We start from the raw sequence: 23,261 nt of genomic DNA on the forward strand, positions 1-23,261 counted from the left end.
GCCTCCGATAACAAAGCCTACTGACACCAGTCAGCATGCGAGCTTCCTGCATCCTGATTTATAACGTTGAACACTTCCCTCTCTTGCAGGAGCAGCTCATACATCAGACGCTCTTCACAAATAAATCTATATTTGCAGCTTGGATAAGGTGCCATTTCAGACTGAATGAAAGCCTAATTAAAGTGTGATATTATATTATTTATCAAAAGTCAGCCAGACATGTTCTGCGGTTGAAACATTACTGCTTTAGATACGGGATAAGTGCGTGCTGCGACAAAAAAAGAGACTTTCACTAAAGCACTTAAGTGAAATAAAGGGTCTTGGGAGGTTGTGAGGAGCTGTGAAGGGTCTAAGGATCGATACTGCGTCCATTCTCTATCCATTCTGTATCTGTTGAGCTAATTGACTTTAATAAAACGTCTCCATTCCCACTGAGATCTGAGCTGTCACCCACCCTCCCCCTGAGGGTCCCTTTAACAAGCTTCTGTGAATGCAACACATGGGAAGGCATCGCAGGCATCCTTTGATCAATAGCTTCACAGAGCCATGATTGTTACCCAAATTGCCCATGATTGAAGGCGTGCACACGTGTGAGGGAGAGATTAGGGCTGCTGTACGCGTGTCTTTCACGCGCACGCCATATGCACACAAGCGACCTCGTACATCAATCACGCTCTGGCAAAAGCAATACTGACAAGCAGTGAGAGACAAATCCGATGGGATTCCTGCTCACACCCCCCACACACCCCACCCCCCTGGAGCACGGCGAATGCGACTGTGATTGTGGAGTTGGAGAAGCGGATGGGGGGTAACATCACCTTGCCCAAGGGTACGGCCTGCACAGATCAATATCTGTGAGAATTGATGCCAAACTGTGGCGAGTAGGTACATGTATAGTGTGTGTGTGTGTGTGTGTGTGTGTGTGTGTGTGTGTGTGTGTGTGCAGTGGCCCTGAAGGAGTCAGACAGGAGGATGAGCAGCAGCTCCCCCTGTTGGATAGAAAAAACTGCTGAATTGAAGATTACCGAGGCCTCAAACTGGAACAGCATAGAGATCCAGTGTGTGCAGCAGAGGCTGCATCAGCAGTAGAAGTCCTCATTGCAGAATAGTCAGACTGATGGAAGAGAGTGTGTGTGTGTGTGTGTGTGTGTGTGTGTGTGTGTGTGTGTGTGTGTGTGTGTGTGTGTGTGTGTGTGTGTGTGTGTTGCTGGCCGTCCTATTTGCATGATGCTCACATTTAGGAACCTGTGACCTTTAGTAGTTCTGAAAAGTTCTGAAAACCATCCGAAACCATTTTGCAGCGCGGAAAGCAAATCTATATCACAGGTGTATGAACTTGTTCCAATGTGTGAGAATCGCGTGTGTGTGTGTTTGGGAGCATGAGGTCAGGTTGCTGCGCTGGAACGATGCTTGAAACTAATTCATTTGCATTGAAAAGTGGGTGAAATATTCTGACTGCGCTGGCAGATTCTCATTCACTTTTTGTGAGAAAAAAAAACAAAAGGACGCAATTAAGTCTGTCTTCAGTGAAACGTGTTTTAGAAGCAAATCATATGTTGTGTTGTTGCTGCCAGAGGTGAAAATACAGCTTTTTAATTATTTCCATAAATCAGCCCTTTTTGTTCTCTGGATGCTTTAATCATATCCTGCCTGGTATTAACGGACAGAGCAGCATCATGCAGCAGGCGCTCCATCCCTAGTTGGGTCCGTTTGGGTCGACCACATTTTGGATTAAATACAGAATGCCCACGGGACCCCCAGTGTCACAATCTGCAGCTTCAACAGTATGTTCTGCTTGTATTAGACATAATCCCGAATGTATGTGTTGGATCAAAAGGCAGCGGTGAGAAGGCCAGCTGGCCGCGCCTGCAGGTCAATGCAGCGATGTGTGTGTATGTGATGTCTGTGCGTGTTCACATGCTTCAAAAAAGAGAGAAAAAAGATCGTGGATCCAAATAAACACAGAATGGAATTTGGCTTCAGAGCATTTACATTCATTTTCTGCACATCGTGCTCTTCTTTGTCCCGCAGAGATCTTCCCGCCGCAGAGACGCCCAGCGAGTATTTATGTTCGGCAGCAGTCATAAAGCCTCCACCTGTCCTTGCACACCTCGGACCCAGTGATGCGTTTGATAGGCGCTGCCTTCGGTCTGACATTATTTGGCTCATTTTTCATCTTTTTCGCTTTCTCCCTCAAACACGACCATGTGCATGTGTGTGTGTGTGTGTGTGTGTGTGTGTGTGTGTGTGTGTGTGTGTGTGTGTGTGTGTGTGTGTGTATGGATATTAGAGAGAGTAAGCAGCAGAGTAAGAAAGGAGAAGTAAAGTGCTGTGTGTGTGCGTGAATGTCAGTCAATGTCAGGAGGTATCTGGGCGTGTGCGCGGCCCACCTGGACATGTGTCTGTGTGTAAGCAGGTAACAAACAGAGCAATACTTCACGCGTGTAAACTGTCCTGCAGAGCGACACGAGTCCTTCCCGCTGTGTGTGAGCAGTTCTAATAACCTCTGCGACGCCGCGTGTGCGTGCGTGAGTATGCAACTCTGTGTCTGTCCGGCTTATCACGTTTAAGCTTTTAACCTCTTGGTGGCGGTGATTCCCACATCATTTTTGGACTGTTTTATACATCGACTGCTGACTATTCTTGGGAATTATGTCCCAGATTACTTTGCTTTTTACGTATCAGAAGAGTGCTTCTAATCATCGTCCGCCGAAACTCGCAGGGAGTTGACCAGCTTGGTGGATGAGGTGAAACAGACGCATCACTTTCACCCAGGGGACCGCGGTTCATGTCCCTGTGCTTTTACTAAACATGATAAGTAGTTTTTACCGTTTGTTCTTTTCTTTTACAAGTTGACCATGTGTTCCACATTGAAGTGCAGTTTAGCGGCGTACATTAAAACCACATTGCTCCGTCTGTCAGTGTTGACCATTAAATCAAACGTGAACCATCTCTTTCCTTCAGATGATATGGTGAGAATGTTCCTCCCCATTTCTGCAGTTAATTTGCAATTTGGATGCCGGAGAGAAAAGCAACCTCGGCCGCAGTGCAGTGATTAAGGCCGTATCGACATCTGAATGAATTCCTGATTGGCTGGCGTGAGGTTTATTCTGCCTCACAGAGAGAAAGCAATTCCCCTTAAAGATTCCCCTGCGCATTATTTCCTCACTTCTTCTGTCACACCTATGTAGTCCACCTTTCTATCTCCCGCTTTTTATTTCATTTTTGCAAGCTCATTTCCCCAACCACAGGGCATGGAAGGGTGAGTCACATAGTTGTACATTTGTCTTAGAAACAGGGAGACGGCATGTGAATCACTTTTACGGCCCCCGGTGTGACTGAACCGCCGTGGCTACAGCTGCTGTAATATCTCGTCATTCACACGACGCCAAATGCCAAACGCACTGCTGCCACTTACGCTGCGAAGTGCGCCCATGTTCAAAGGGCTGAGAGCGATGGCTTCCTCGCCCGCGGTAATGATAACATTTGGAAACCCGGGGCCCGCTGGGAAGATGGGAAAGAGACTGCCGGGCTGGCAGCCATTGTCAGTCAGCTGCTGTCACGGGGAGAGAGGGCAAACGCCGGGGCGGCTGATGCCTCGCCGCACGCCACTCCGTGTCTGACAGCTGCCAGCGCCGGCCCAAGAGGCGGGGGGAGCCAAACAAGGGGAGAAGTGACGGGGGGGGGGGGGACCCGGGGGTCTACGAGGCTCTTGGGGATCCTTTCAGGCTCGTAGACCGTCTTTGAAGCAAATCTGAATCAATATCCCCTCAAAAGCTCCTCTGATCCTACAGGCAGGACTAAGTGCAAAAAAGAAAAGCGACATCAGAAAACGCAGGGCTTCACACAATGAACGCATCTCTGGTAAACACTGTCGACCGCTACTTCACAAAAAGTGTGATCTGTTTATAATAATTTCTCGAGAGTGGTCTCCGAGGCTGAAGCACACATTTTTCTTAGGAGTTGATGACTATTATCTTCTTTATTCCTCCGAGTGCCCTGCAGAGAGTATGGGAATTTATTACATTATGGAAAATGAAAGAAACCTCTTTTATCACGCTATATGTGAGAGTCTAACCGCCTAACACACCTTTGAGATTGTAGACAACACAAAATGCAGAAAACTCTAAAAAGAAATTGCTTTGCTGACTCCCACTTTCCTCATTTACGGATATCCAGAAGTGGGCTTGAAGTGGGCGTGTACGCATCACCAGCGTTTCTCAACTGGATTTTGTGAGTCTGTGGTTTGGCGGCGTGCATCCACCCGAAGAAAATGGTGTATATTTTAAGTTAAATCTGGTGCATTAGATCTATAAAGAGTGTTAGTCTCTTGTAAACAAGTCTGAGCTCTCAGGGGAAAAATGTTGTCCACTATGCAATCATTTAATAATTAAATCACCAATTAGTGGTATAGACGGTGATGGGCGTGAACCAGGACGGCGGTCTCTTTGAGGAGTGGAGCAATTTTCAAATCACCGCTTCTGATAGAGGACGTCCGAGCTCCATTAACCCAAAACCAGCCGGCCGCAGCGCTTCAGTTCAGACATCCAGAAATGTCTCATTTACAGCGGCTCATTAAAATAAGTTCGCAAAATGGCCAATTTGTTTAATTGTGTTGAAAGCTAATGCGCATAAATCGTATTAAATTGAATAGCTTTTTAGAAAGTCTTTTTTTTCTTTTTGCAAAAGCCACTGGAGGAGCAGACGGAACAAAAAAATACATTCATTTTTTTTATTTTGGCAAAGCGGTGATTTTAAAGTGTGGAAACAGAAAGGGTGGGTGACTATAAGTTGCTGGCAAAGCGATGCCATATGTGTTCCACGTGTTGGAGTCTAGGCATTCATCACAAAATGTGTTTGGGTGCATGATTTATGTTCCAAAATGTGTTGTGGGGTATGGGGGAGGAACAAGCACATCTTGGAGTTCTTCCTGCAAAGCTGGCTGTTTCCTTATCGCCACCAAGAAGTGGAGAGCAAACACCATGCAGATGTACGGCTTTCAGAGAATGTGCTAAACCCATACTTTACACAACCGGCGACGTCTCGCTGTGATTCACTCGGAGAGCAGAAACACAGAAATGGCAGATGTTGGTGAACTTTACGGCACCCGAATGCTTCTCCGACATCGCTAATGAGGGAGGAAGAGAGCGGAGGACATTCATCCCAGGAAGTGACACTTTTAAAACGGTCTCAGATCCTGTTGGGAGAAAGACGCTCCGGGACGCTCCTCCCTTTGTGCATTTCAATCGAGCCGGGTGTTTAGTGCACTGACTCCCCCCCCTGCCCTCGACACCACTGGTGGGCATCACTTGGCGGGAAGTGAGCACAGTTGCGCCGCGTCCCCCAGCTGCCACCTCCCTCGCCAAGGCCTGACCGGCGCCAATCCGACGCCAAGGCTCACATCCCCGGTGAGAGTCAGGAGGTGAGGCGGTCCCTCCGCCCTCCTCGCCAAACCCCCAACAATCGGACTTGTCTAACAAATTGCTCCCAGCAGCTGTTCCCTCAATCTGCCCGCTGAGCTGAGTGTTGCACGCCGCCGTGACCCCCCCGCCCCCCCGCCCCCCGCCGTGTGTGTCTGCTCAGACACCATATGCACGGCCACGAGTGCGGCAACCGTCGGCGGGGAGTGACCCAGACGCCAATTCACCACGTTTGCCGCTGCTGTCATTTGCAAGTGGGGGCGATGAGACACAATCTGCTGCTGCAGGTGTCTGTACTGTAATCTGTGTCGGGGAATGAGGCTCTTTCAATGTGCGTGGACGCTGCGGCCTCACACCGCCTCGCGCCTTTTTTTGCACGGCAAATTGCTCGCTGCAAAACTAATAGAGGGGTTGTAGTCGACAACGGAAATTGTGTTTTTCGGGGGGAATTCGCAGACAAGATGGAAGGAGGTCTCAGAAGAATGACTAAATTGCTGCTTCACCCCGTGAATCAAAAAAAATCTTTTGGTCCAGTAAAAATAAACGCAGATATTTTGTCCGTTGGAAATGTCAATAGTCATATATTTATTTATTTCAATCATTTTCTTTTAAGTTCATACAAGTTACACATTACCTAGCAAGAAAAAAATATATATATATATTGAAAAATAAAAAAATGAGGTCATTAAGAAAAAGCGTACCCTTCAACTTTGAAATAAAGCTATAGAACAATGTGTTTTTGTCACATGCACAGGAGGATTGCTGGGTAATGTGTGAGTTGATGTTGTCTACGAGACGTTACACGGCAGATAGTCTGTCAAGCCGAGCCTCGATCCCGGGCATCAAGGCGGCAGTGAGTAGAGGCCTCTCAGCGTGTGCACTCAGGTCCACTAAGCCAATGCTTCTAGTCCTCGCTCCAACCCGGCACGCTGGAGCTATTGGACGGTCCAAATGAGTCCCAGTCTGCATTGGTTGATGCATTATAATGAGGTCCCTGGTGGATGGTATAGGCGGAGGACATTCCACTACACCACTCCGAGACCTCAAAGCAAATCGTTTCCCAGCTGTTTTCCATTTCACTCTCTGCATCTCATCCCGATCTCCGACCCTCCATCTCTCGTCTGTGTCTGTTCCTCGCTGACCTCCCCTTCCCAGAGACCCCGGCTCCTCCTCCACCTCATTCCACTCTTTATTTATCCTCCTCGGCAACAACCCCATCCTCCGCATTCCCATCTCTTTCATCCCTTCCCTCCCCTGCCTTTCTTCATCTTCCCCTCATCCCTCCATTCTCTTCAGCCGGTAACAGCCAAGGCGGGCCTTTATCCAAGAAGGCGACAGTTAAACCACTTTGGTCTCAACGGCGATGGCTTTTGGCGTGGACTGGTTACTGCGAGAAACAGGTGTTTAATGCTTAGTGGTGTTTCAGATGGCAGGCCTGGACAGAGGGGAGATCCCATCAAGCTGATTTAATGGGCCTGAGTGATGATGCGTTAAAGACTTCCTGGCAAGGTGATTAACTGTTTTTCAGAAAGATTACTGAAACACTCAGGTGCTGTTATTTGCATCCTATACATATTTCTTTATTCTGGCATTCAAAACGTTTCTCCCCACAGGGTTTTATAAAAGAAACCCCAATATGCATTGTTGTTGTTCTTTTGCAAATTCGAGATACCAGGTGTCCAGCAATCTGGCACTAGTTTTCTTTTATTGTAACTCTGTAAAAATATACCAATTAAAAGGCTTTTCTGAAAATGGCCTCCGCACAAACAGTTGTCCATTCGAGCGTCACACTTGTGTTGCTGTTTGGGGCTCGAACAATCTCTGATATAAGAGAAGCTGCTACGCCGAGAAGAAGAAAAAACACTCTGCTGTGGCGGCTTTGCAGTAAACTAAAACAGTAAAGCGGCTAAAATGCGCCACAGAGCTCGGTAGCTTACTGCGCTAGGTAGCTTACTGAGCTAGGTAGCTTACTGCGCTAGGTAGCTTACTGCGCTGGCTGTTCTCAATTCACTGCTCATACTCACATCTGAGAAAAGTAATGTACTGTAATGTCTTTAACCCACGTAGGCTGACTCTAAGGAAGAGAGACAACGTAGTATGAAGGGCAACAAAGCAGGAGAAGTCAAACAATGACAGGTCTTTGACCCAGGAGACCAGTGTGAAAGTCAGCTTTGGCTAAATGTTCGTTTTAGTTACCTAACAAACTTAACCCAAACTATGATATTGTCCTAAACCTAACCAGGTGAACTGATCGCTCGCCTCACTGGACATGTGTAGGAACACAAACAAAAAAGAGAAATACTTTTTTTGGAAGATATTAACAGTTCTATGGAGACACTTTGAACTGAGCTATGGAAGCCATAAAGTGATCACTTTTATGATTATATATATATATATATATATATATATAGATATAGAGGACAACTTGCAATGACCCAGCACACAGTACAACCTCCGGTCTGTTAATGGTCGTTCCTGGTATCTGTAATGATGTTGTTGAATTGCCCCTCTAATGCTGAAAGTTCAGTCAGTTTCAACCTCGGAAAAAAAAAAAAAGATGAGAAATAAAGTAGACCGGCAAAACACATTTTACATAAGACTTCCTTGGAAGCAATTTACCCATTTCCAGTAATGGACACAGAGAGTCGGAAAAAAAAAAACCTAAAAAAAAAAAAACCTGCAGGATGTTAATTATGACTCAACACATCGGGGGCAGCAATTTGCCAGAGGTTTACAGCCCATGAAGGCCCACGGCATTAAGTGGTTTAAAAGATCAAATTGTTGTACTGGAGCAGAATACCACTTAAAAGCCTTTACGGGGCTGCCGCCCAAGAAAAGGGGAATCTTTCAATGAACAACATCGCGTCTGTCATGTTTATCTTGAGCCCCCCCCCCCCACACACACACACACACACACACACACACACACACACACACACACACACACCAGCCGCCTTTACTGTGAAGGCCTTTATTGAAGTGTAAACTATTTGGAGCGAGGACGGCGGTTCATTCGTCAGCGGCCGTTCACTTGGAAATGCTGTCGTCCTGAGAGAAAAGGAGCTTATTTCCATCGAGTTCCTCCCGTCCTTTCTTGTAGACGCTGAGGTCAAAACTGTCATTAGTACGCTTCCTATTTTCAAGAAAATGTTCTGCGTCAGATCTGTTTTCAGTGACTACTGTGCGGAGATAATATGACGCTGCTTCAAAAACACAGGAAAAAAGCCTGTGGCTTGGCCGTTAAGTTTCTCATCATTCCTCCCGTCATGCTTGTCATGGCTAACTTACCAGTGGACTTCTCACTGCTATCTACCACACTTACCCCTCCTCTAGCTCCTGGTTCAAATTGGGACTGACAACCACAAACTGGGCCAAAAGAGAAACAGATTACATTAAAGACCGGCAAGAAAAGTTCAAACAAGCCGCTGAGAACCACCGAGGACCCGAACCACGGCGTCTAACAGCTGCATCCCAACAGGAGCAGCCCGTCTGTTACGCCCCATTTGTTTTTAAGTGACGGCATCGAGCTCTTTTAGGGTCTTTGTGTGGAACGTTGCTGTCTATATTTGGGTTTGTGTGTCCGTCTTTGATGTAAAGCTGCCCTGGGAATGTGTCGTCACCACAGTATGGTGTTCCAGACTCGCTGTGAGCTGTGAACAGGGAGGGTTTCACCGGCAGAAATTACAACGTGGAAGCAAACAGACGGCAGCCGAGCGAGCGCTCTTGTAGATCGTTTCTCTGCAATGCTTCCCGAATACGAACCACGCCGCGATGAGCATGAGCAGACGTAAGGGCGGCTGTAGCTCATGGGGATGAGTGGTCGTCCTGCAACCACAGGGTCGCCGGCTCGATCCCCAGCCTCCCCTTGGGTCACATGTCGAAGTGTCCCAGAGCAAGACACCCAACCCTAAATTGCTCCCCGGGCGCCGATCAGGGCTGCCCCCTGCCCCCTAACACCAAGGATGGGTCAAATGCAGAGAATACATTGTATGTATGCAAAAGTATGTACTATGACAATAATTGAATCTAATATGCAGCTGAAATGCTATGTTTCAATGTTTCCATCACTGCCTTGTGCCAACTTGATGTGAGTCTGCTAATTTAACAAATTCCCCTTGGGGATGAATAAACTCATTCAAGCTGCTACGAGGAACTTTATGAAATCTCTAATTTAACTGCAGCAGCGTCTGACAGTCTTCCAGCTCAGTCCTGGCTGTGGATCCCTGGGCCTCCAGCCGGAGGACTTCCTGGTGAACCTGCATGCTTTCCAAGAGGAATCCGACCGGGTGGCACCAGAGACAGGCACCAAGATTAACTCAACTCTTTGTAGTTGATTCAATAAAGGCTTCCTGAAAGCAAAATGCTTTCAGAGAAATGAGGATTCACGTCAGCGAGGAGCCAATAAATCAGTGTTCAGCTTCTTATAAACTGATGCTCGAGGTGTTGGTAATCATCCGGAAAACCATCGGGTGCAGCTGCTTGGTTATTGGACATGCGATTAAGTGCAGTAGAGTTCATCTGTTGTTATTGCTAAACAGAGGGTGTTTGCTTCTTCTTGAGGAAGATGTTGTAGATCAATATTGTTGAGAAAAGAAAGCTAAAGTCTTCTAAGTGTGGATCATGTTCTAAATACTGCAGGGACGGTACAATGCTATCAAAAGTGAGCTTTATTCCCATAAACTAGAAGTCTGGTATTTTCCAGACTGATATCACTGGAAACTGTATGTGTATATATATATATATATATATATATATATATATATATATATATATATATATATATATATATATATATATATATATATATATTTATATTTATTTATTTGGGCTGGGCAAAGTTGAACAAATTTAACTGATTAATCGCATAACTTTTCTATGATTTTTCTGTGATTAATCACATTATGCGCCAAATTCAATAATGGATGAAAAACTATTGCATTGCACGCTTATTTTCATGTAATGTTAGTAGAACATTATAACAGGCCCTCTGGAGCAACAGCAAGTTAACATACATAAATATATATGTTTTTTTTCTGAACAGGTACCAGAAGAAAGAAACATTTGTCTATCATCAGAGAACAACATAAACAGTCTGTTCAGTAGTAAGGGTCCCTGTGAGGGACAAGCCCCTCCTTCTTTTGTCATGTTCAGTAGTAAGGGTCCCTGTGAGGGACAAGCCCCTCCTTCTTTTGTCATGTTCAGTAGTAAGGGTCCCTGTGAGGGACAAGCCACTCCTTCTTTTATCATGTTCAGTAGTAAGGGTCCCTGTGAGGGACAAGCCCCTCCTTCTTTTGTCATGTTCAGTAGTAAGGGTCCCTGTGAGGGACAAGCCCCTCCTTCTTTTGTCATGTTCAGTAGTAAGGGTCCCTGTGAGGGACAAGCCCCTCCTTCTTTTGTCATGTTCAGTAGTAAGGGTCCCTGTGAGGGACAAGCCCCTCCTTCTTGTGTCATGTTCAGTTTGTTGCTTACCTTAAAGATGTATGTTAAAGACCAGCAAATGATTAACTTTATACAAAACAATCCGTGCTTTTGATGTTTTCCAGTTCAGTGTTTCTTACTCAGAGAAAAGTCCAGTCTGTGTTGCTTGAACAAGAGCATGAAGTCTGGTTGAATGAATATTATAAATGTATTTAAAAAACTAAAATTTTTATACCATATTTTGATCATAACTATGAACATCCAGCATCCAGCATGATTATGAGCAAATTATAAGATTTGCCAAAAATCCCTCCCCGAGTTTTTCCAACTCCATGGTTCAGGGCCTCACCCACATTCCACACTAATAACACACCTTTTTGGAAAGATTAGGATCTAAAGAATCTGAATATACAACAAAAAGCAAAACCAAGAGCCCAGGTCTGAACTACGCCGGCTGGTAGAGATGTAAAGTGCAGCACCTGTGAGCTGCAATGTTAAGCTCCCAATGCAAAACTAAAAAACATGCATGATCAAATCATTGTCTGCGTTAATGCATTCATTACGCGTTAACGTGCACAGCCCTAATGTATATACATACATAGCAAAGTGTTACTCCAGGACACAGCCACCTCCTGGTCGTCTTGTGTTCGGTCGCAGGAAAACAAGATGGATGAAAAAGGAATTCAGGCAAACCCAGCGACAGAAGGCCGGTGACTTCCAGAGACCTGGATCCATCGTTCACCCCGGATCACGCTGCTCTCGCTGGGCGGAAGCGGCCAGAGAGCGGGCCAAAGGTGGGCCAAAGGTGGGCCAAAGGTGGGCCAAAGGTGGGCCAGAGAGCGGGCCAAAGGTGGGCCAAAGGTGGGCCAAAGGTGGGCCAAAGGTGGGCCAGAGAGCGGGCCAAAGGTGGGCCAAAGGTGGGCCAGAGAGCGGGCCAAAGGTGGGCCAGAGAGCGGGCCAAAGGTGGGCCAAAGGTGGGCCGAGGAGGAGGAGGAGGACTCTGTTATTACATCACGATGCTCGGTGCTCAAACCTATTGAAAGTTGATGGACGATGTTTTCCTCATGTCGAGTTGTCATTGTTAAGGTGTCGGTCATATTATCTCCTCAGAGGTTTTTTTTTCTTGCTGGTATTTACATTCCTTATGATGCAAAAAGAAAGAGCACTAGAGAGCTCTAACTATTGCATAATCACCGCATTTCACAAGTCATAAAGCATCACTGCAAACAAATTGCAATAGTGTGCTATTTCCACATTGTGTCTGCATTACACCTTAGAATTGCGCAATGAAACTCCTCAAGTCTGCATCCAAAACCACAGCGTTCCAAAACGCGCCGGGTGGCTGCTTTGTCCTTTGGTGCAGGCGGTCATGGTTCCTATGCAGGTCTCCCTGAGAGATGAGGGCATTATTGCAGCATATAGAGTATGCGACGTGTCATGCGCAAACCAGATGAAGTTTGACCATTGCCACATTCCATACCCGTCAAGGAGGGCGACCGGGGTTAATAGGAAACCAAACTGCAGGGCCAGGCGACTCCTTGTCCAGGTTTCTGGGCGAGATAATAAGGCTGCCTGTCACAGGTAATTACTGTCATCATATCTGTGAATATGGTTTTTCACACAGTAATGATGTATTATTACAAAATCCACTGCATAAGCTATATCTCTCTCTCTCTCTCACACACACACACACACACACACACACACACACACACACGTACATTCTTGCAGTTTCTGCTCTTGCCTTTTCTCTCTCCAGACAACCTAAGGACAAGCAGCAGGCGCGATAACCATTCACAGCCACAATCAAAGGTAGTTTTAACGCCCTGCTGTCATCTTATCCGCCATGTGTGTCGGCTGCATGGTTATATACATCTTAAGGTCTTTCTGAAGCGGCCAGGGTATATCCGCCATCAGCATGACGCATGCGAGTGAAAGGAAGGCAGGTGTTATCTGCCGTAAAGGTTTTACTACAGGACCGAATTGTGTTACCTTCCAAAGGCTTTATGCGATATAATCATTACTCTGGGTAATGCAGAAGTCAATCAAAAGTAGATCTTATTGACCATATGTGGCTATTGGCTTTATGGGAGTCTGAATGGAAAATCTGTTCTTTCTGTTTTTCCTTTGAAAAACTCTGCAGTTCTATAAAAATGAGAAGTACCAACGACCTCCAGACCTCCCGCCTTTCCAGAAAGCTCTCTCCGCTTTGTTCCCCTTTTTCTACGCAGCGACATCTTCCACGATGCACAGATGGAAACCAGGCCCGTCGGCGCAGCCCCAGAACCAGGCAGGCGCTCTTACGTTACACACACACTTGCAATAGTTTTTTATAGCAGTGAACCTTGCACTACATTGTCAAACAATCGGATGTCCTGGAGGTATACACCTGAGCATGAATCACGCAGCTCTCAGATCTAACACGCTAACCTCATCCAGCTGCAGCGGAGGCAGCAGCAGCAGAGCTACATGAATCAATCCGTGTTCTTTGAAGGAAAGAAAGGAACAGAAATGGGTTTGAAGGTGATTGCCCTCGGTGACCGAGGAATTGCTTCTCGCTTCCGACGCCTCTGTGTGGGATGTGATTGTTGACTCCTCATCAGCTGCACATCGTGGCTGCTGGTTCTTGCCTACATACATTATTAGATCCAAAGATTCTAGCACAGGCATGTTGGTATTTACACCATGCATTAGCATTCACAAAGGGAGGACGTGAGCGCCTGTGGGGAGCAATACACTCGGGAATGTACAGCGAGGCATGTTCACTCCCTCTGCTCTGCTTGTTTGGCATTTAAAAGATGTCGTGTTGGCCGAGTGGCTGAAGAGACGAATGGGTAAAGCTCTGCTGCGTCAGCATGTCCCTCCTGGCTGCAGCTCAAGCAGCAGAGTGGCCACAGCTAGGAGTCTGTCTCTCCGCGTCATAGAAGCTGGTTTTTCTAGTTTCCTGTTTTATTTTGAAGTTCTTGTCTCTTGTGTCCTCTGTGTTTCCTGCACTTCCTGCCCCTGATTGTCTGCCCTGTCCCTGATCGTTTCCTCCTGTGTCCGATCACCTGCACCTTCCCTGTGTATTTAAACCCTGTTAGTCTCCTGCCCCAGTCCGATGTCCTGTGGGTTTCCTGTTTGTACCTCTGCTTTTTGGTCCGGTCTTTTGGAGACCTTCCCTTGTTTCTGATTAATAAACTTTCTTTGCGTCGGCATGTGGATCCTCTCTCTCAAGCCTGCCGTGACACTCCGTCCACCACTTTTGGTCCAGACTGAAATATCTCAACTAACTGCTGGAGTGCCATGACCTTTTGTTTTTAAAACAATGAGGGAGCCCAGAGGACTAGCGGCTAAGGTAAACTCCTGACAGATACTCCAACATGTTGGGCTCTTAGTGAAACATCTGAACAGCTGTTGGATGGACTGCCATGAACTTTGGTTCAGACGTGGATGTTCCCCCTCGTGGTGAACCGCTGTCCCTTTGGTGATGCTCTGACTTTTCATCCAGCGCCATCGTCAGCAGAGCTCAGCAGCTATTGATCATTTAAATGTGAAACTAGAGCTGCTGGCTGTGAACTCTCCGGGGCAGCGGTTCACACAGAAAGGATGGGTCGCTGCCGCTATCCGGCCCGTCTCACAAGATACCGGGCTGATGATTTTAGCACACAGCCAGCTAACTGCAACTTAGCTTTGTTAGCTGCTGATTGCAAATATCCGTAAGTAGAAATGCGCCTGAGGCCAATGTTGTGAGGGTTGAGAGTCAGCTGAGGCAGACGCCTGTTGGGACCAGATTCTGTTATTCCAGAAAGTTATTGAGGACATTTATTGAGTTCATGAGGAACCTGCAGCCATCCCAGCAGACTCGACTCTCTGAGGACGCAAATAGTTTCACTCTGACTGTGTGGCAGCGCTGGTCCTTGTGATTTAGACTGTTGTTTTGTTTTTAAATGAGGCTCATTTGAGCAAAACATTTCTTAATTGACCTTATTAACATATGTGCACATAACACAGGAGCACACTGTTTGTTGGGGGGCATTTCAGTGATTTGAGAATTCAAAGGTCTCTTTTTGTTTGCTTATGGGTTTAGCAGCCGAGAAATAAAAGCAAAATCACCCACTTCAGCAAAATCACCCCGTCGTAATTGTTTGTTATGGATCAACAATTATTTTTAAGTGGCCTTTTAGTGTTAAGTATTCTGTAAACTTATGTCACAATAATTGTAATCTTAACAGTATTGACACACATTCTAATCACAGTAAATTCCCCCCGGTTCTTCCTTCTCCTTCAGAATAAGTTTTTCATATGAACCAGCCAGAAAGCTCCTCTGGTCCAAGCGGCTAACCAGTCGGCACAATAGACTCGCATCAAAAGATGGAGCTGATATACGGAGCGGACATTATTTCCGGCAGACCGACCCCTTGAACACACGGCAGAATTTGAACAACGAGAAAGCGCATGAGCTTGAACAGTTCGGGTCGGGAGAGAACGACAAGAAGAGACACAGAGCGGGAGAAATGTGAGGAAGAGTGTGAGGAAGACTCATCTCAGTCGATGCGAGAGCCAGAGCATTATCTGTATAATCCAGCTATCCTTTACACCCACACACTCGCGGCTGGCCGGTGGACACATTCCGGTTTACACGCAGGATCAGCTGGCGACGGCTTCCGGGCGACGATGAGGACGACGGAAAGCGTGACGGACGAGGCGACTGCGGGTTTCAGTGCATTGACGACTGTGTTTATCTGCAGTGATGTCACACACATGTTCATATTGAGGAATGCAGCGACGTTTCATCATCATCCGAATATTAAAACTGACTTTTCTTTACAGACTCAGATTTAAGGCTCACTGCAGTCTTTATGGGCCATTATTAGGGTCCTACTCCGAGTATATAATAAAGCCGGAAAAAAAGCTTAAAAAAATGACTCTAGTTATTATTATTATTAGTAGTAGTAGTATTGTATACATATATTTACAATGATTATGACAATACACTGTATCTCTATATTCTTTTATATAAAGGAAATGCAGCACAATTGCTTTATAATAAAGGGAAGAAGGGAGATAAATTGAAATGAAATACGATTAGAATAAGATGATATAATGCATAACTCCAGATGGAAAATTTTAGCCGCTGAATATATATATTTTTTAATAATAACAACAATAATATGAATAATCACTACCCATATTTGCAGCCTGCACATATACATCAGAGGGAGAAAAAAGCAGCAGCATCAGAAGGTCTCCATTATTCTCTACTCTTTTATTTTTTCTTTGCTACATTAGTGGCGGAGGTTTACATTTTAAAGATGAAAGTATTTCGCCCCGAGTGCACTCTCCACCAACCGACCATTATTATTTCACAGTTAACAAAGTGGACCACTTGGCAGACCGTATCAGGGTATTTTACATGGCAAGCTGCCAGCTTTGGGAAAAAAAAGATCTGTTACACATCCTTAGATTACATAAAACGGGCCAGAATAACAACACAAATCCTTAAAGGAGCAGTGTGTGGTGTTCTGGCGTGAAGGCGACCGACTGGAACTCTCCCCCGTGTGCCAAGGAGAGCTCCGGTGGCAGAGAACACACATACAACACTATGTTAATACTCTCTTGTCGGGTTCGTCCATCCCGGTGCAGCATGGTGGGCAACAGAAGAGGACCCACTCCCATGTAGACATGAATAACCACAACGGTTCTTTTTGTCAGGCGGATTATACACTAAAGAAAACATATAATATCGTACATCAGGCACGATGGATTGCATTTGAAAACATACATAATCATCATCAGCGAAATGTACATCATCAAAGGTACCAGCACCCCGCATGCATATGGATAGACACGCATAAACACTCATATCTCAACTGCATATGCACATACAGCCGATATGAACAAATACCCACCCAACACACACACACACACACACACACACACACACACACACACACACACACACACACACTCGGCCCAGCTGTTTAAACGGACGGCCATTCTCATTCGCCCTTCGTTCAATAATTCATGGAGTCCAGAGGGGAGTTTGGCGGCATATTCCAGGCTGATATTTACTGCATCTGCCTGCAGGGATGCCACTCACACAACAACACGAGTGTGTGTGTGTGCATGCTGTACATTCAAACTGGCAAGCGAGGGTGGTAGAGAGAGAGAGAGAGAGAGAGAGAGAGAGAGAGAGAGAGAGAGAGAGAGAGAGAGAGAGGCGTGCGGCGGCTGTAGAGCCGGCAAGAGTGATTAAAACAACGCCTCAGGTCAGCAGTGGGTTGGGAGAAGAGGCAGCCAGTCAGCTCACTGTAAGCAGTGAGCTGACTGGCTGCCACCCTCCACCCTCCACCCTCCACCCTCCATCCTCCTCCCTCTTCCCTCCTCCCTCCTGGGGTGTGTGGCGACATGTGGCCTCCTTTTTTGTGTCACTAAAATAAAGTGACACGTGTCCCCGTACAGGTCTTTTGAGACACTCCTCATCAAAGCACGGGTATTACGAGAATACGGTATTCTTTTCAGAGTAAGCCTCTGAGCTATAACCAGATGTGTTTTTGAGGCTATCATTATGTGCCTGTGATTGTATGTAAGGCTGCGTGGCCACACACTCAGAGGAGCCGAGTGGGGTTATTATACATATAACATGTGTGTCTAATTGCAAAATTATACAGTGTGTGTGTGTGGCAAGCACCGTGCTGCATCCCAGGTTTTTAATATATGCAAATAGCTTGACACTGCTAACATGAGGCACACTTCACCTTTAGGCGAGGAAGTGGGGGAAGCGCTCCGCCGTGGCCCACTTCCCCAGAAGCCCAACGCCACTATGCACGTGTGTCCTCTCCTTCCAGCGCGATGCGCACCTCGGCCATGTCACATCTGCCGAGTCACGCCAAAGCAGGCGCACACACACACACACACACACACACACACACACACACACCGGGGTGACCCCCAGACACAATGGGAGTTTTGTCTGAAGATGTTGTTTCACATGAAGCAAAATGTGATTAATAATCCATTAGCGGGGAACGTGCCAGCGTTGCTAAAGGGGCGGCGGCGGCACAGCGAGGTGAGGCCGGACGTGTATTCAGGGCGCAATAGGTTGCATGCATGATTTGTTTGTTCCAGTAGATCTGATTAGTTGGTACCTCAGAGCGGAGAGATTCATAAAACATACGGAAAGACGGTGTTTAAAAAAGACAAAGATGACAAAAAAAGACTCCTTTGCATTCGTACAGAACGTCTCTGCTCAAACCGCCAGAAGAGCTTTCTGCTTGGTTGGTTGACAACATTTAAGAGACTTGTAAATCAATTGCTCTGAGAAAAAAGCAAAACAAAATAATAAAAAAAGCAATAACAACTCGAGAACAGTTGCAAATTGAATACAAATGACTCGTGATCACCTCAAACTGCAAACGTGTGTTTGAGAGGTGGTAGACTTTAAGTAGGACTCTGCACATCAAAAGATAGATACCAGCACTGTTCCTCAGTCAACCTTTTCATGCAAGACAGTGATATGTTGTTATCACACAGTTATAAAGCGCTGGGGCCAATCCCAGCATGCATCAGTTATGAAGCAGATGTACGGACCACTGCTGGACCAGAAGACAGCCAATCACTTGCTTTCATACGCTGTGGATGTCTTCATATTCAACGGTTCCAAAAACCTCGACGTTACCTGAAATGTGGGGCAGAATGTTGCTAGGACAGGATGAGGAGGCACAACCTGTTATTACTGAGTGCTGAATGGGAATTATGAAATAATTAACCTTTTGAGCCCCAACTCCCCCCCAGGAGAAGCCCTTCTAGAGGCCTTAGTGAGGTCTGTTCAAGGAGTCGTATGAACCCCAAATGAGTTATAATACTTGTGTTCATTTATATCGATTTTTTCAGAATTTGATTTTGAATAAAATGTATATTTCCAAAATTGAAACTTGTATAACATATTTTGATCATAACTATAAACATTTAGCATGATCTGAGCATAATTTGATCAAGATTCCCCAAAAATTGAAATTGTGAATCAACGTTGTGGTTCCAGAGATCCTTTAGGAAACGTCACTTGAATTATTCGTCTCTTTTCTTGTCCGTTAATGGGCGCCGCGGGCTTGGGGCTTAAAAGGTTGCACAAAAGCAAAAACCCATTTGAAATATTTTTTTTTTTTTATTTCAGCACCACAGACAGACCACACAGCTGTTTCAGAACCACAGACAGTTCTTTACTTGATCCGAATACTGTTTCAGAACCACAGACAGTTCTTTACTTGATCCAAATACTGTTTCAGAACCACAGACAGTTCCTTACTTGATCCAAATGCTGTTTCAGAACCACAGACAGTTCCTTACTTGATCCAAATGCTGTTTCAGAACCACAGACAGTTCCTTACTTGATCCAAATGCTGTTTCAGAACCACAGACAGTCCGTTACTTGGTCAGAATGCTGTTTCAGAATCACAGCAGTTTGTTAATTGGTACATCTGCTGTTTTAGTGCCATGGACAGCTTGTTACTCAGTCCAAACAGTGTTACAGCACCAGGGGCAGTTTTGTCCTTGAGCCAACCCCTGTTTCAGCACCATGGACAGCTCCATGGCTCCACGTTCCCTTCACCAGCCATAGCACCAGCTATCCCTCTGCTTCCAGTCACATAAAACTCTACCACTCTACCATCATGGACAGCAACAGACACATCAACTATTGGTTTCACCCTCCAGTTCCGGTCCTACGGGATACATAGTTGACTTGTTCCCAAATCTTATCACGGATACATTATTTGTGTTGCTGCTCTACAAACCTGTGCTCTCCTCAGGACAACGGAGGACATGAGTATTTCTCCAGAGGATCAGACCAGGTGAATGGGTGATGTGGTAAAGATGGACCATTGGAGAAATTGGCCCGAGGACAAAGCTAAATAATGATTTTCAGCACTTCGGTGTCCTAATGGACCATTTACATGTGCCCTATTATGGTTATCTTTTTCTTTTCTTTTTGACAGAGGACCACCATTAAGAGCAGACAATACATCCGGGTGGGGAATTGATTTCAGATCAGCTTTGTTCTATTGCACCTTTCAGTCTGCGTGTCAAAAGGAAATGAATGTGAATCAACTCCCTGAATGTAAGGCTGCGTGTTTACAGTCATCAGCGTTCGGGAGACAATTCAGCTTTCATTGAAAAGGAAGACAAATATGCCGCATCGTTGCCGTCTCTTTTAAACCAGGCATGCTCTCTGATCCGGGGAGAGCTCGGCTGCAGTGTTCCTGTGGAGCAGCGAGCGCAAGGCGGTCTGAGTTCTGTCCACAGAGCAGCGCAGGTCTGTGAGACCTGGCTGCTCTGTTGATTGAACTTCCGAGACGGCACCTCGGAACGTGAGGGACATGCTAAGAGCTGCCAGGTATGCAGGAGAGGTGTGTGTGTGTGTGTGTGTGTGTGTGTGTGTGTGTGTGTGTGTGTGTGTGTGTGTGGAAAAGATAAAGGAACAATGAGAACATGAGGGTGCACGACAAGATGTCGCTGTGAACGCGGCAGATCCGGAGGAAGTGACCGCGGTGAGAGAAGTGGGTGTGGCTACGGGGGGATGAAACGTAGAGAGGTCGTGTGAAGCCGATCACGAGAAGCCGATCACGAGAAGCCGATCACGAGAAGCCGATCACGAGAAGCCGATCACGAGAAGCCGATCACGAGAAGCCGATCACGTGAAGCGTCAAAGGCAATTCCGCACTGACCTCATCCACAGAAAAGAGAACAACAGCCTGAGAATCGGTGGAGGCCACACTGAGGTGGAGGAGGTAAACAGACCGTATTTATTTTGAAAGCGAGAAAAAAGAAATGAGTGAGAGTCTTCTACTTTGCAACATTGTGCCAGATCAAGTGGAAATAAGAAGGAAAGAGGCGGCACAAGAGGACGGATAAGAATAAAATGTTTTAGCAGCGGGGAAATATGTAAGAGTACTTGCCCAGGAAATCTATTTAGGTTTATTGTTATTTTCTTTCTTCTTTCTTTCAGTAATGATCGCCACCGCTTCCTGACCACTAGACGGCCTTTGGAGGTTTATTTCATTTTCAACATGGAAAACCGTGCAGGTGTCAAAAGCCAGCATCGGCGTATATAAGAGCCTTTTTTTTATTTTTTTAATACAAGGCATTGTCTTTGCAAATGATTGGACACCTGGCGGCATGGAGGGAACCCGGGTGCCATTCATCTGTACTGCGGATGCCAACGTGGTGGTGACTGCTGGGTTTCTGCAAATAATATTAAAAGGACTAGAGTCTATAACTTCTGTTATGATTGACCCTGAATTTAATTATTGGCATTTTCCGCAATAAAAACCACTTCTGTATATGGTGAGGTAATTACCACAAGGTAAGGTATATGGTAAGGTAATTACTATAAGGTAAGGTATATGGTAAGGTAATTACTATAAGGTAAGGTATATGGTAAGGTAATTACTATAAGGTAAGGTATATGGTAAGGTAATTACTATAAGGTAAGGTATATGGTAAGGTAATTACCACAAGGTAAGGTAATTACCACAAGGTAAGGTATATGGTAAGGTAATTACCATAAGGTAAGGTATATGGGGAGGTAATTACCATAAGGTAAGGTAATTACCACAAGGTAAGGTATATGGTAAGGTAGTTACCATAAGGTAAGGTATATGGTAAGGTAACTACCATAAGGTAAGGTAATTACCACAAGGTGAGGTAATTACCATAAGGTAAGATATATGGTAAGGTAATTACCATAAGGTAAGGTATATGGTAAGGTAATTACCATAAGGTAAGGTATATGGTAAGGTAATTACCATAAGGTAAGGTAATTACCACAAGGTAAGGTATATGGTAAGGTAATTACCATAAGGTAAGGTAATTACCACAAGGTAAGGTATATGGTAAGGTAATTACCATAAGGTAAGGTATATGGTAAGGTAGTTACCATAAGGTAAGGTATATGGTAAGGTAGTTACCATAAGGTAAGGTATATGGTAAGGTAGTTACCATAAGGTAAGGTATATGGTAAGGTAATTACCATAAGGTAAGGTAATTACCACAAGGTAAGGTATATGGTAAGGTAGTTACCATAAGGTAAGGTATATGGTAAGGTAGTTACCATAAGGTAAGGTATATGGTAAGGTAGTTACCATAAGGTAAGGTATATGGTAAGGTAGTTACCATAAGGTAAGGTATATGGTAAGGTAGTTACCATAAGGTAAGGTATATGGTAAGGTAATTACCATAAGGTAAGGTAATTACCACAAGGTAAGGTATATGGTAAGGTAGTTACCATAAGGTAAGGTATATCGTAAGGTAATTACCATAAGGTAAGGTATATGGTAAGGTAGTTACCATAAGGTAAGGTATATGGTAAGGTAGTTACCATAAGGTAAGGTATATGGTAAGGTAATTACCATAAGGTAAGGTAATTACCACAAGGTAAGGTATATGGTAAGGTAGTTACCATAAGGTAAGGTATATGGTAAGGTAATTACCATAAGGTAAGGTATATGGTAAGGTAATTACCATAAGGTAAGGTATATGGTAAGGTAATTACCATAAGGTAAGGTATATGGTAAGGTAATTACCATAAGGTAAGGTATATGGTAAGGTAATTACTCAATGTTGATTCATTCACACTGTGAATAGTATCAAAAACAGGATTTGATGATAAGATATTAAACAACATTATGCATGAGGACAGGAGCCCTCCAACCATTTTCTAGTCCCAATGAAAATGAATTGATTCACAAAGGGATTATTTTTGTACTTTAAATGAAAATAAGGTAACAGACTGCATAACTAAAAACTAAATTGATAGAACTTGTTTATCAAAGGAAGTGCCAGGGAAGGATCCCTCAGAGCCCCTGAAGATGATCAAGCTCAGCCCTGGATATCTGTTGTGCTTTTATTAAACTGGCCCCTGGCCTTTTGTCATTTTGCAAAAGTGGCCCCCGGGCAAAACAAGTTTGAGGATCTGAGAGAGGTAGGTGTCGACATAACAGGCATCTTCCATTGTGATTTATTTGTGAAAAAAACAACAATGGTTACCTTACCTTGTCTATGACGCTACCCTAAATAACAACAACACATGCTGGAAGCATTCTCATTGGTCTTAAATCTGCCTCGGCATTCTATGCAAGTGAAAATATATGACTTCCAAGGATCCACCTGAAGGCTCCCACAGTCTCAGGTTGGTGTCAGTAATAATGCAGCGCTGGACCTTCTGGCCTGTATTCCAAAACATATACAGTAAACAGCAAGCAGAAGCTCTGTCTCAAATGCCTGACATGTATTATGTTGGTATGAAATGAGAAGCTAAGGCTATGTTGGTTGGTGTTGTGATAACTGACTCTCAAAATGATGTACACTGTTGACTGAAGAGAACAATGTTCTATTGTAGACGTGTGAGGCAAACAGGATCGTCTTTGTTTCTTTCCGTTTGCCGCT

General features: G+C 45.1%; 1 protein-coding gene across 1 annotated transcript in view; it reads right to left on the reverse strand.

The window, feature by feature from the left end:
* LOC306736028 (ALK tyrosine kinase receptor-like) overlaps positions 1-23,261 on the reverse strand; it is a gene marked incomplete at both ends in the record, with an annotated part of 325,018 nt that overhangs the window by 215,953 nt on the left and 85,804 nt on the right.

This window comes from Taurulus bubalis (genome assembly GCF_910589615.1).
Source record: "Taurulus bubalis genome assembly, chromosome: 4".
NCBI classification, from domain to species: domain Eukaryota; kingdom Metazoa; phylum Chordata; class Actinopteri; order Perciformes; family Cottidae; genus Taurulus; species Taurulus bubalis.